This window comes from Gopherus evgoodei, chromosome 7 (assembly GCF_007399415.2).
Source record: "Gopherus evgoodei ecotype Sinaloan lineage chromosome 7, rGopEvg1_v1.p, whole genome shotgun sequence".
NCBI classification, from domain to species: domain Eukaryota; kingdom Metazoa; phylum Chordata; order Testudines; family Testudinidae; genus Gopherus; species Gopherus evgoodei.
In genome coordinates, this window is record NC_044328.1 from 102931406 (window position 1) to 102944594 (window position 13189).

Below are 13189 nucleotides of genomic sequence, written 5' to 3' on the forward strand. Positions count from 1 at the left end.
GGCAACAAAAATGAGGAGAGATTAAAAATGCTGGGACTGTTCAGCTTAGAGGAGGGATGACTAAGGGGGATACGATAGAGATCTATAAAATCATGACTGGTTTGAAGAAGTGAATAAGGAAGTGTTATACACATAACACAAGAACCAGTGGCCACCCAGTAAAATTAATAGGGAGCATGTTTAAAACAAACATAAGGAAATACTTCACACAATGCCCAGTCAACCTGTGGAACTCATTGCTAGGGGATGCTGTGAAGGCCAAAAGCATAATTGGGTTTAAAAAGGAATTAGATATGTTCCCGGAGGATAGGATAATCAGAGATGCAATTCCATGCTCTGGGACTGGACAACAGGATGAATCACTCTATAATTACCCTGTTCTGTTCATTCCCTCTGAAGCCTCTGGCATTGGCTACTGTTGGCATTGGCATACAGGATACTGAGCTAGATGGACGATTGGTCTGAGCCAGTATGGCCATTCTTATGTTTTCATGTTTTTATGTTCTGTCAGCAGAAAATGACAGCTTCCAAAAACATTCATTAATACTGCTTACGATAACCTGGATAATGACAGTGAACTCCACTGCGAAATGATCCAAGTTTGAATAATAATATTCTCTTGTACACATCCAGAGTTGAATTCAGGCCTAGTCCTAGTAGGTGCTGAGCACCATTCAATTACTGTTGACTCATATGGGTCCTGCTACTCACAAAGTTGCCTGTGATTTCTGAAAATCAGGTTAGTGTGTGTGTGTGTGTGTGTGTGTGTGAACCCATGCCTGTAGATTTATCTAATTCTAAGTTGTGCATATACATGTAACCCACTGGTCAGTGCGTGTTATGTTATATGTTTGATAAACAGAGAATGTGAATCTGTGACAGTCCCAGCTGTAGAGCCTTGCACTTTAGTTCAGTCTGTAGAAATTTATGCTTTCAGCTCTGGAGGTCTTTTTTGTCAGACAGGATGGCAGGTGTCATACACACTGGTTCTTAATGCTTTGAATCAGTCCTAAAGTTGAGCATGTCCACTTTCTTTGCCATGTTTCCTGTTTGCTTTAGCAAACACTCAAGCGTTCAGAAAGCTGAACTTGGATTTTGCAAATGCAGACTTTTCACTGAAAATCTGGCCCTAGATGTGCTTTTATATCCTTGAAAATCAAATAAAACTATCTAGGTTTATATAAAATTTATGGCCAATGCTTAATTTATAAAGTAACGATGCATTATAATTTGCAATTTATTTTCAGCCGTTTCATTTGATATACGAGTACATATAATAAATTATGGTGCCTGTCATTAAAAAGCCATAATTTGCCCTTGATATCATAGCTGTTTTTTTTCACTGCAACAGTTAACTTGAATTACTGTATTTGAGTTACTATATGCTAGCTCACATAGTTTGAGTGTCAGTGGCCATACTGTAAAACAACCCTCAGCCACACAAAGTAATTTGATAGCAGCACCCAGGGACTGGATTAGCAGAGTGATTAGCATCTGATGAGTTGTGCTAAATCAAATTTGTAGCCTGTAGCTGGCTCCCCATTGCATTGCTATCTTGAGTGGCAACAGTGCTTAGACTTCACCCCACACCTCCTGATGGGCCAGCTAGCTCAGGTTTAAACATCATTTAACTTGAGCTAGAGATTTTATGAGTGGACAGGAGCTGGATTAGGGGCAAAGCTTGAGTTATACCTTGAGCTAACATTGCAGCGAAGACAAGCCATAAGTGTAAGGAAAAACAGTGGTATCTCAGATACGCCTGGCTGCCAACTGGCAAATGCTGATTTTAATGGGGACCCCTGTATAACACACCGTATCAAGGATGCATGTTAGGAGTCTTAAATTCTCTCATTGAAATATTCCATGTAATCTGAGGTATTTCCAAGCCTTTTGTATTGGGTAGCTGGAGATGTTATCTGCAGGTGTCCCAGTGATCCTTTACTTAACATATTAACATTTTAAAATTATATCATTTAACACCAATACTGTAATAGTAACATATTCCAATATGAGAAAGAAACATCACCCGGTCATAATTCCTGTACTTTTAACAAAATGTACCAAAAGGAGTGTGCACTCGGCAACCTGTTATCTGTCTCAAATATTAAGCTTTACCTGCAACACTAACTCATTGTAACAAGAAAGCCAATGGCTGCATTAGTAGGAACATTGCCAGCAGTTGAGGGAAGTGATTATTCCCCTCTGTTCGGCACTAGTGAGCCACACGTGGAGTATTGTGTCCAATTTTGGTCCCCCTGCTACAGACGGGATGTGGACAAATTGGAGAGAGTACAGCGGAAGGCAACAAAAATAATTAGTGGGCTGGGGCACATGAGTTACGAGGAGAGGCTGAGGGAACTGGGGTTATTTAGTCTGCAGAAGAGAAGAGTGAGGGGGGATTTGTTACCAGCCTTCAACTATCTGAAGGGATGTTCCAAAGAGGATGGAGCTAGGCTGTTCTCAATGGTGGCAGATGACAGAACAATAAGCAATGGTCTCGAGTTGCAGTGGTGGCGATCTCGGTTGGATATTGGGAAACACTATTTCACTAGGAGGGCGGTGAAACACTGGAATGGGCTACCTAGGGAGGTGATGGAATCGCCATCCTTACAGGTTTTTAAGGCCCGGCTTGACAAATCCCTGCCTGGGATAATTTAGTTGGTGTCGGTCCTGCTTTGAGCAGGAAATTGGACTAGGTGACCTCCAGAGGTCTCTTCTAACCCTAATATTCTATGATTCTATGATCTTAGAGTTTTCTAACTGAAATGATCATTTCTATAACATTGTCTGAATGCAGTGAAACTTTAGCGGTATATTGAACTTTTTGAACATCCCTTGTAAACATGTCCCTCCTATTAATGTTACTGAGAGTAACATACCTTTATCTAAGGGTGAAAAACCCTAATATTGTTTACTTACAAAGTCTCCAAACAGCATCCATACCTCTCTAAATTTACTCTCATAACAGATAACACAAGCCATCATATTCTTATTAGCTTTTTACAAGCACAAGGAAATCTTTCCTTCTTGTGCATAGAAAAACATAATGCAGTCGTTAATTCTTTTACTAATAGAATGAAGATTTTAGATAATGGCTATAACTCCTGCTTAAATACAACTGGACACAAGACACAATTAATGCTTCAAAGAGAATCACTACAATAATAAAACAGGTCAGTCTGTTGGTTGTTCAGCCTGTCAATCAAACATTCAGAAAACCAACCAGATAATCAAATACTCATTTCATTTTATATAGTGTTCTTAGTGCAAGAATCACAGAGAGCAGCTAATCAAAAACTTAATAAAAATGTTTATAAATTAGTTGAAAGAACAACCAAAAAGTAAGCCTAGATCTTATTCTGACAGGCAGCCAGACATTCTGCAGATCTAATTCACAAAAAATACCACAGGTGAAGTACAAAATACACCAGTGGGCCATACACAAAATGATTCAGCCCACAACTAAAGTATTATCAAGACAGAGCAGGAAGCTCAGCTGGAGACACAGACAAGAGATATCTTGGTGAAAAACATACAGTCTTGTAAACAATCAAATATTAAAAATTTGAAGTCAGTATATTGATAAGCCAGAAACTTGTAGAGAGCATCTAGAGCTGGAGAGATAAAGTAAGACATTAGTCATTATTAGGAATTTAGCTTCCTGACTCTACAGAAATGGAAGACACATTACAGAACCCAAACAAATACTAGTCAACAATGAATTGCAGCCTACAGTCTGAAGAAGACCAAAGCACACATGAGAGTCTTCAGAGCCGTTTGAGTAAGTATGGGCCATAGACTAAAAATATTCCCCAGAAAATGCCAGATTTTTTTTGCTGGGATACCCTACAGAATCCCCTAATTGCTTCTTTCACTTGCCTTCTACTTGCTAAGCATTGCATGACACTGCTCCCCTAGTGTCAGTGAACAACACTCCTGGGTCATCCAAGGGAAATGCTCAAGTGAAGCGAAGCCCTTCTTCCCCCAGAGGGGTTGACTGTGCTGTGTGCACAATGCTTCCAGCCCTTGATGACTTAGGCAGCTGGAAATCTAGCACAGGATCTCTGGCTACATATAGACTGATAGGAATTTTGGATGACAGTATTAACATGCTTCATAGATGACATTTAAGAACCAGAGATAGCATGTTGGGTTTTTATTCTTGAGAATTAATCAGTGGAACCTAATTTAATCTGAGAGTACAGTAAAAGATTTCAGATGTTGATTTGGGCTAATTAAAACCTTTTTTTTAGTTAGATCCAAAAAGCTAAGAAACATCCAAGGAAAGATTGCAAAGAGTCTAGAAATAGATTGCTGTACCAGCTCATTAGAAACTTCAGGAACAGAGAGAAGGGTAGAGATCTGCATAAATATGATAAACACAGGCCTGCAAATAGTACTGTAAAATGGGAACATATAATATTAAAAAGTCTAGAATATAGAGCCCTGAGGGATGGTGATTTAATGTAATAGTTTCAAAAGAACAGTGTAAGACAGAGTCCACATGGAGAGCGATGCTTTTAAACTACTTGCAGGAGGATACCAATTCCCATGAACTCATCCAGGAATTGAAGATGATTTATTCTGAGCTCATTTCTACTATCTCAGGTTTATCTATCACTGTAAATCTTCAGAAGAGCATTTTGCCCCCCAAAAGTTTAAATAAAATGGATGGAAACTAGATTAGAAATAAATCAGACTCCAGATATCTGCTAAAAGGTCCTGCGGTTGAATTACTATACTTTACTCCAAAACCTTTACTGGAAGAAACAAATGAGAGACTGATCAATAACTTGAACAGTCTTTCTTAAAGTATCAGGGGGTAGCCATGTTAGTCTGGATCTGTAAAAAGTGACAGTCCTGTGGCACCTTATAGACTAACAGATGTATTGGAGCATAAACTTTTGTGGGTGAATACCCACCTCATCAGATGCATGTAGTGGAAATTTCCACTACATGCGTCTGGCGAAGTGGGTATTCACCCACGAAAGCTTATGCTCCAATGTATCTGTTTAGTTTATAAGTCTTTCTTAAGCAACCCAAATCTCTTAAGGTGATAACACAACTTATTGGATGGAGTTCAGACCTGCATATGGTATTTTTGTTTGATTTACAGCTTCTATGTAAATTAAGATACCAGTCACATACTGTTTTTCAATCCATTATATGGTAGACCATTATACCATATTTGAATCCATGTCTTTCAGAAAACACTAAAAAAAAAAAAAAAAAAAATAGCAGAATTAGCTATCAAAACAGATTGTTTCAAAAGATATTATGTACTTAGTATCATACTTGGTATTATTATTCTCTGTATTATAAGTCTTTATTATTGAGCACCGTTAGATGGACCCATCTTTCGCACTATTGCTCATTCACTTTACTAATTATAAATAGACAGTTTTGTTGAGCACATTGATTTAGATGACCAAACCTTTTCGTATACTTTACAAATTTCATGTGTGAAATACACTGGGAAACACGCACTTCATCAGACGGATAGATCCAAACCACAGGAAATAGTATTAACCCTATCTTAACATCTTGAAACCAAATTAGTTGGTAAAGGGCAAAGATTCATCAATCTCAGGACACTTGGGTAGTGCAGGATACCCCAATTTGAGGTGCCCTCACTGAATTACCCAGCATATGAGGCACCACTCACTAGTTCATTTTCTTGATGTAAGAGAAAACCATGTGTAAGGACTTCCCAGAGCTCCCATCATGGTGGTTTAGTTCTGATCTGCCACCAGGGTAGGCCTCTGGCTGTAAGTTACAATGGGATCTTATGCTGGCTATTTAGAAATGGGAGAATCTCATTTTGTTTTCAAACAACCACATTTAACATCCAGGCTTTCCTTGGAGAAATAACCTTAAAATGTTTTATTTGCCTGGGCAAATACACTAACCTAACAATGAGTCATCACCTACAACACATAGATACTGGGTACTAGAGAAGTATCTAAAATGCATTTAAGAACAGTAAGATTCCACATACTAATTTACTCTGAGTCTTTATTCCAAGATTTTAAAATTATGATTATAAAAAGAAGAGGTTTAGCTTGAACGAATAAATATATAGATGGCTAATTTATGCACTTCTTTATAGATTGCTAACAATAGCTAACAAATAGATTGCTAACAATGGTTATGAATTTCAAATTGTAAAATCTGGGCTTAGTTTTGAGAGGTCTAAAGATTAAGGTAAGTGGGGAAGTGGAATACCAAGAGGAAGCATGAGTAGGAGAGTGCAAGAGGGGAGGACTTTTGCCTCATGTTGAGAAAGCAAGACAATCAGCGAGTTATCTTAAGTGTCTATACACAAATGCAAGAAGCCTGGGAAACAGGCAGGGAAAACTGGAAGTCCTGGCACAGTCAAGGAATTATGATGTGATTGGAGTAACGGAGACTGAGTGGGATAACTCACGTGACTGGAGTACTGTCATGGATGGATATAAACTATTCAGGAAGGACAGGCAGGGCAGAAAAGGTGGGGAGTTGCATTGTATGCAAGAGAACAGTATGACTGCTCAGAGCTCCAGTATGAAACTGCAGAAGAACCTGCGAGTCTGTGGATTCAGTTTAGAAGTGTGAGCAACATGGGTGATGTCGTGGTGGGAGTCTGCTATAGACCACCAGACCAAGGAGATGAGGTGAACGAGGCTTTCTTCAGCAATTAACAGAAGTTACTAGATCACAAGCCCTGGTTCTCTTGGGGGAACTTCAATCACCCCAATATTTGCTGGGAGAGTAATACAGCAGTGCACAGACATTCCAGGAAGTTTTTGTAAAGTGTAGGGGACAATTTCCTGGTGCAAGTGCTGGAGGAACCAACTAGGGGCAGAGCTCTTCTTGACCTGCTGCTCACAAACAGGGAAGAATTAGTAGCAAAAGTGGATGGGAACCTGGGAGGCAGTGACCATGAGATGGTTGAGTTCAGGATCCTGACACCAGGAAGAAATTAGAGCAGCAGAATTCGGACCCTGGACTTTGGAAAAGCAGACTTTGATTCTGTCAGGTAACTGATGGGCAGGATCCGCTGGGAGAATAACATGAAGGGGAAAGGAGTCCAGGAGAGCTGGCTGTATTTTAAAGAATCCTTATTGAGGTTACAGGAACAAACCATCCCGATGTGTAGAAAGAATAGTAAATATGGCAAGCGGCCAGCTTGGCTTAAGAGTGAAATCCTTGCTGATCTTAAACACAGAAAAGAAGCTTACAAGAAGTGGAAGATTGGACAAATGACCAAGGAGGAGTATAAAAATATTGCTCAGGCATGCAGAAGTGAAATCAGAAAGGCCAAATCACACTTGGAGTTACAGCTAGCAAGGGATGTTAAGAGTAACAAGAAGAGTTTCTACAAGTATGTTAGCAACAAGAAGGTCAAGGAAAGTGTGGACCCCTTACTGAATGGGAGAGGCAACCTAGTGACAGAGAATGTGGAAAAAGCTAATGTACTCAATGCTTTTTTGCTTCTGCCTTCGTGAACAAAGTCAGCTTCCAGACCACTGCACTGGGCAGCACAGTATGGGGAGGAGGTGACCAGCCCTCAGTGGAGAAAGAAGTGGTTTGGGACTATTTAGAAAAGCTGGATGGGCACAAGTCCATGAGGCCGGATGCACTACATCCGAGGATGCTAAAAGAGTTGGCGGATGTGATTGCAGAGCCATTGGCCATTATCTTTGAAAACTCATGGCAATTGGGGGAGGTCCCGGATGATTGGAAAAAGGCTAATGTAGTGCCCATCTTTAAAAAAGGGAAGAAGGAGGATCCAGGGAACTACAGGCCAGTCAGCCTCATCTCAGTCCCTGGAAAAATCATGGAGCAGGTCCTCAAGGAATCAATTTTGAAGTACTTAGAGGAGAGGAAAATGATCAGGAATAGTCAGCATAGATTCACCAAGAGCAAGTCATGCCTGACTAACCTAATTGCCTTCTATTACAAGATAACTGGCTCTGTGGATGAGGGAAAGCAGTGGATGTGTTATTTGTTGACTTTAGCAAAGCTTTTGATACTGTCTCCCACAGTATTCTTGCCAGCAAGTTAAAGAAGTATGGGCTGGATGAATGGACTATAAGGTGGATAGAAAGCTGGCTAGCTCATCGGGCTCAGTGGGTAGTAATCAATGGCTCCATGTCTAGTTGGCAGCCGGTATGAAGTGGAGTGCCCCAAGGGTGAGTCCTGGGGCCGGTTTTGTTCAATATCTTCATTAATGATCTGGAGGATGGCGTGGACTGCACCCTCAGCAAGTTTACAGATGACACTAAACTGGGAGGAGTAGTAGATACGCTGGAGGGTAGGAATAGGATACAGAGGGACCTAGACAAATTAGAGGATTGTGCCAAAAGAAATATGATGAGGTTCAACAAGGACAAGTGCAGAGTCCTGCAGTTAGGACGGAAGAATCCCATGCGCTGCTACAGACTAGGGACCGAACAGCTAGGCAGCAGTTCTGCAGAAAAGGACCTAGCGGTTACAGAGGACATGAAGCTGGATAGAGTCAACACTGTGCCCTTGTTGCCAAGAAGGCTAATGGCATTATGGGCTGCATAAGTAGGAGAATTGCCAGCAGATTGTGGGACATGATCTTTCCTCTCTATTCGGCATTGGTGAGGCCTCATCTGGAGTACTGTGTCCAGTTTTGGGACCCACACTACAAGAAGGATGTGGAAAAATTGGAAAGAGTCCAGCGGAGGGCAACAAAAATGATTAGAGGGCTGGAGCACATGACTTATGAGGAGAGGCTGAGGGAACTGGGATTGTTTAGTCTGCAGAAGAGAAGAATGAGGGGGGATTTGATAGCTGCTTTCAACTACCTGAGAGGGGGTTCCAGAGAGGATGGATCTAGACTGTTTTCGGTGGTAGCAGATCACACAACAAGCAGTAATGGTCTCAAGTTGCAGTGGGGGAGGTTTAGGTTGGATATTAGGAAAAACTTTTTCACTAGGAGGGTGGTGAAGCACTGGAATGGGTTACCTAAGGAGGTGGTGGAATCTCTTTCTTTAGAGGGTTTTAAGGTCAGGCTTGACAAAGCCCTGGCTGGGATGATTTAGTTGGGGATTGGTCCTGCTTTGAGCAGGGGGTTGGACTAGATGACCTCCTGAGGTCCCTTCCAACCCTGATATTCTGTGATTCTAATAATACTCAAGTTATTTTCTTACATGATATTTAACTGGAGAGAGTCATCTGGAAACGTAGTAATGCTATGCATTTTAATAGCATGCTTTACCTTTAGAAACATGAAGTTCAAATTCAGAAGTGACCTTAAGTAATTATAAAGATAAGGCCTGGTCTACGCTACGGGGTTAGGTCGAATTTAGCAGCGTTAGGTCAATTTAAAAATGAATGCGTTTCGTCAACCTAAAGGGCTCTTAAAATTGACTTCTGTACTCCTCCCCGGAGAGAGGAGTAGTGCTAAAATTGACTTTGCTGGGTCAAAGTTGGGGTATTGAGGATGCAAATCGACGGTATTGGCCTCTAGGAGCTATACCAGAGTGTTCTCCATTGTGACTGCTCTGGACAGAGCTTTGAATTCCGATGCACTAGCCAGGTACACAGGAAAAGCTCTGGGAACTTTTGAATTTCATTTCCTATTTGGTCAGCATGGCAAACTCAGCAGCACAGGTGACCATGCAATCCCCCCAGAATCGTAGAGCGTAGAATATATCTACACTCCCGCTATCATCTCTGTCCCTGAGGTTATTACAGATTAGAAGGCGAAAAAAAGGCACTTGTGGTGACGTGTTTTCTGAGTTCATGCAGTCCTCCTGCATTGATAGGGCACAGCTTAATGCATGGAGGAATTCAGTGGCAGAGGCAAGGAAAGGACATGATGAAGCATCTATTGGAGCTGCAGGAAAGCCAACAAGAGCACAGACCCCCGCTGCATCCATTGCATCCACTGTATAACCACCTACCCTCATCCCCATGTTCCATAGCCTCCTCACTCAGACGCCCACGAACGTGAGGAACGGGGCAGGGGGGAGGCTCCAGGCACCCAGCCACTCCACTGCAGAGGATGGCCAAAGCAACAGAAGACTGTCATTCAAACAATTTGATTTTTAGTGTGGCTACAATAAGCAATGTGCTCTTCTAATCGCCCTGGTGTCTGGCACAAAATGATTGTCTGCTGTTGCTTTCACAGAAGGAGAGGCAACTGATGAAATGTACTCCAAACCACCCATGACAATGTTTTTTGTCCTATCGGGCATTGGGAGCTTAACCCAACATTCCAATAGGCAGCAGAGACTGCAGGAACTGTGGGATAGTTACCCACAGTGCACCGCTCCGTAAGTCGATGCTAGGCATGGTACTGAGGACACACTCTGCCAACTTAATGCTCTTAGTGTGGACATACGCAATCGACTGTATTAAAGTGATTTCAAAAAATTGACTTCTATAAAATCGACCTAATTTTTTAATGTAGACATACCCTAAATCTCATTGAAAGTCCATAGGACCTAGGGTCTTTATTGCTAAATCTGTGTTTGTTAATAGCACTAAAACTCTTAAGTCACTTAGGCACTTTTGAAAATTATACCCATACTTTCCCCCTACTTTCACCTTGGCCTGCGGGGATGCCACCTGCTGTGATCTAAAGCAGATAAAATCGATTTATAAAAATCGACTTCTATAAAATTGACTTAATTTTGTAGTGTGGCCATACCCTAAGATAATGTAACCTTTATCCATTCTCTTCAGTAAGCCTTGCTTAGTCTCTTCTCAGCTTTTGGGAAACTCTCTTAGACTCATTTAGACTCTTTTAGCCAGAACCCTTACCAGCATGTCAGTTACAAACCTGGTTTACCAAATGGCTTTAAAGTGAAATTCACAACAAAATAACAGCCTCAGAATTCACAACCCACAGGTGTACCTGTCAGTGGGCTGCAGGATCCCCAGGTCTGCGTACAGCAAAGATGAATCCAGCCAACCCAGGAAAGAGTCAGAGAAATCTGTGCTTTTGTTCCAGAGCCCAGAGTATAGCATTGGTAAAGCTAGGTCCTTTTGCAGGTGGCCAGCTTTAGAGGAGCTGCTATACTTGAAGTCCAGCCCCTTTAACCAGATTTATGTTAACTCCATTGCAGCTTGGGGACCCCAGAGCACAAACTTTGAAACCACTAGCAGAAATGCTGTTTGGAATCCTCTAAAATGAATGAAGCTTCCCAGCAGTCTTCAAAGTCTGTGCTCTCAGGTTTGTGAACCTACAGTGCAGACTTAAAAGCCTACTGGATCAATTCCCCCTGCTCACAAAACCCTGATTTCTGAGGGCTTTGTAAACCCATCAAGAAATTGGGTTTGTAGTTCATTATCATTTCTGGGGTGCTACCAAGGATGCTGTAGCCACCGATTAATAAATTCACCAACTTAAGGGTCAGTTAAGATGTTATAAATTTCAGACCAGCAAACCACCACACCAAAACCCTTTTGAAGTGAAAAGAGTTTGAAACATATGATGATACTGCTTTATTAAAATCCCATAATTCAGGTCCAGATTCATCTGTAGGTTCAAAGAAGCTTGCAACTTTTCAGCAAGCCAGTGCCACATTTTAAGAGAATTTAGGCCTGGATTTGCATGCAGCTTTACCCAGGTTTGGGATACTTCACCAGCAGTTACCACACACTGGTATCTGAGAGACAGTAGTTATTTTTCAGTTTGTGTTGGGTTAAACTGGAGTATTGCAAATACCCCTGTATAATAACTCAGTAAATGTTGATTTGTTAATCAATTTGATTCCTCTGGGACTTACTGTAAAGTGTTACCATTTTGTTTTTAAAGGATGCTACACTCTCACTGTTACACCTGAGAGAGTTGTATATTTGGACCAATTAATCCAATATACAAACTGTACAGCGGGAGCCAAGGTGTTGAGCAACAGCAATTCCCATTGACTTCAGTGGGAGCAGTTGATACCCAACACTCCTGAAATCAGGTCCTAAATAGAAAAAGATTGTGGCTGGTACACAAGCTGGTGGTAGGGAGAGTGGAGAAAGATGCCTGCGCCACCTCTTGTGGCATTATAAAGGACTTGTTCACAGTCTGATCCTTGCACTTTGTTCAGTGCAAGTGTAAGGTGATGAGTCACTGCTGTGATGGACTCCAGTCAATCCGGAAGGCAGGAACTGGTCTGGTGACTCCCAGAGCAGTTATGTAAGCCCCACAGGAGGAATAGCAGCTCAGTCTGCTCTGCTCAATGTCACTCCAAGGCTTGGAACACTCTCCTGCCTGTCTGTTGTAACAGACTTCCCAAGCCTTAGCCTGCTTCAGCCTTGTTCTTGCTCCAGCCCTGTTCCTAGTCCTGCTCTCACTCTAGCCCTATTCCTAATCTGCTCCAGCCTTGCTCCAACCCCAATCTGGACTGCTAATTCTGGCTCCAACCACTAAGACAGACTGCCATAGCTCCAATTGCTAGGCTTGGCCATCCCCATCATGGTTTCTGACAGCAAGACTGCAGTGGTGGAGGTATAGCATAGAGGGGAGCACATTCTGCTCTCTGGGAAAGGGTACATTAATGGCTCTTCTTTGAGACTCCTGGGTCCTGTATGAAGCATTATGCTCCCTAGAACTCCTACTAGGAGGTATGCCTCATTGGTTGACAGAGCAGTGCCTTATGGACGTATAGTGCTCTTAGGTTTTAACCCATCTTTTTCCTGCCACGGTAGGCTATAGCATTTCAACAGAGTTGAGACAATGAGACATTCTTCTTGTACCCATCCCTGTTTACCTATATTGTTAAGGATATGTATGCACAGATAAACTTTCTCTGTCTTCAGTGGGCAGATGTACCTTTGGGCTCTGATGGTATATTCAGATTGATAAGAAAAGGAAATTGTTTCTTACCTGCCAATTTTATTTCTCCAAAATAGCATGTTCCTTGATCCTGGACTGTAAGTTGTGACCCTTCTCTAGGCGCTAACAGGCAGCCAGATCTGTCAGTCACTGTGTCCCTCATGGAAGGGAGGGTGATCATTCTGCACAAGAATGAGTGTTTCAAGGCTGTTAAAATGTACTATGTAAACTGATTTAATGCCAGTGCAAATGGCATAAAAATGACACAGCATAGTCAAGAAATGGCAACATTGTAAGAATAAATGCTGACAAATACTGATGTAAATGAAGATTACATGCCTCTGTACTGGAGGACCTGCTATTATAGAGAGATCAAATTGACTGGTATGAAAAGTATTCCTT

At 41.7% G+C, this 13189-nt stretch overlaps 1 protein-coding gene across 8 annotated transcripts in view; it reads left to right on the forward strand.

Annotated features, from left to right (window-relative positions):
- The window catches only part of CACNA1D (calcium voltage-gated channel subunit alpha1 D), a 331172-nt gene that overhangs the window by 138590 nt on the left and 179393 nt on the right, over positions 1-13189 (forward strand). The window contains exons 1-2 of one of the 8 annotated variants that reach the window (XM_030570216.1): positions 1501-1504; positions 5941-5947. The exons of the other annotated variants lie outside the window; for them this stretch is intronic. The gene's annotated coding sequence lies outside the window, so the exon portion shown is untranslated. Of the gene's footprint in view, positions 1-1500; positions 1505-5940; positions 5948-13189 lie in introns of those variants that run through there. 8 annotated transcript variants of the gene reach the window in all.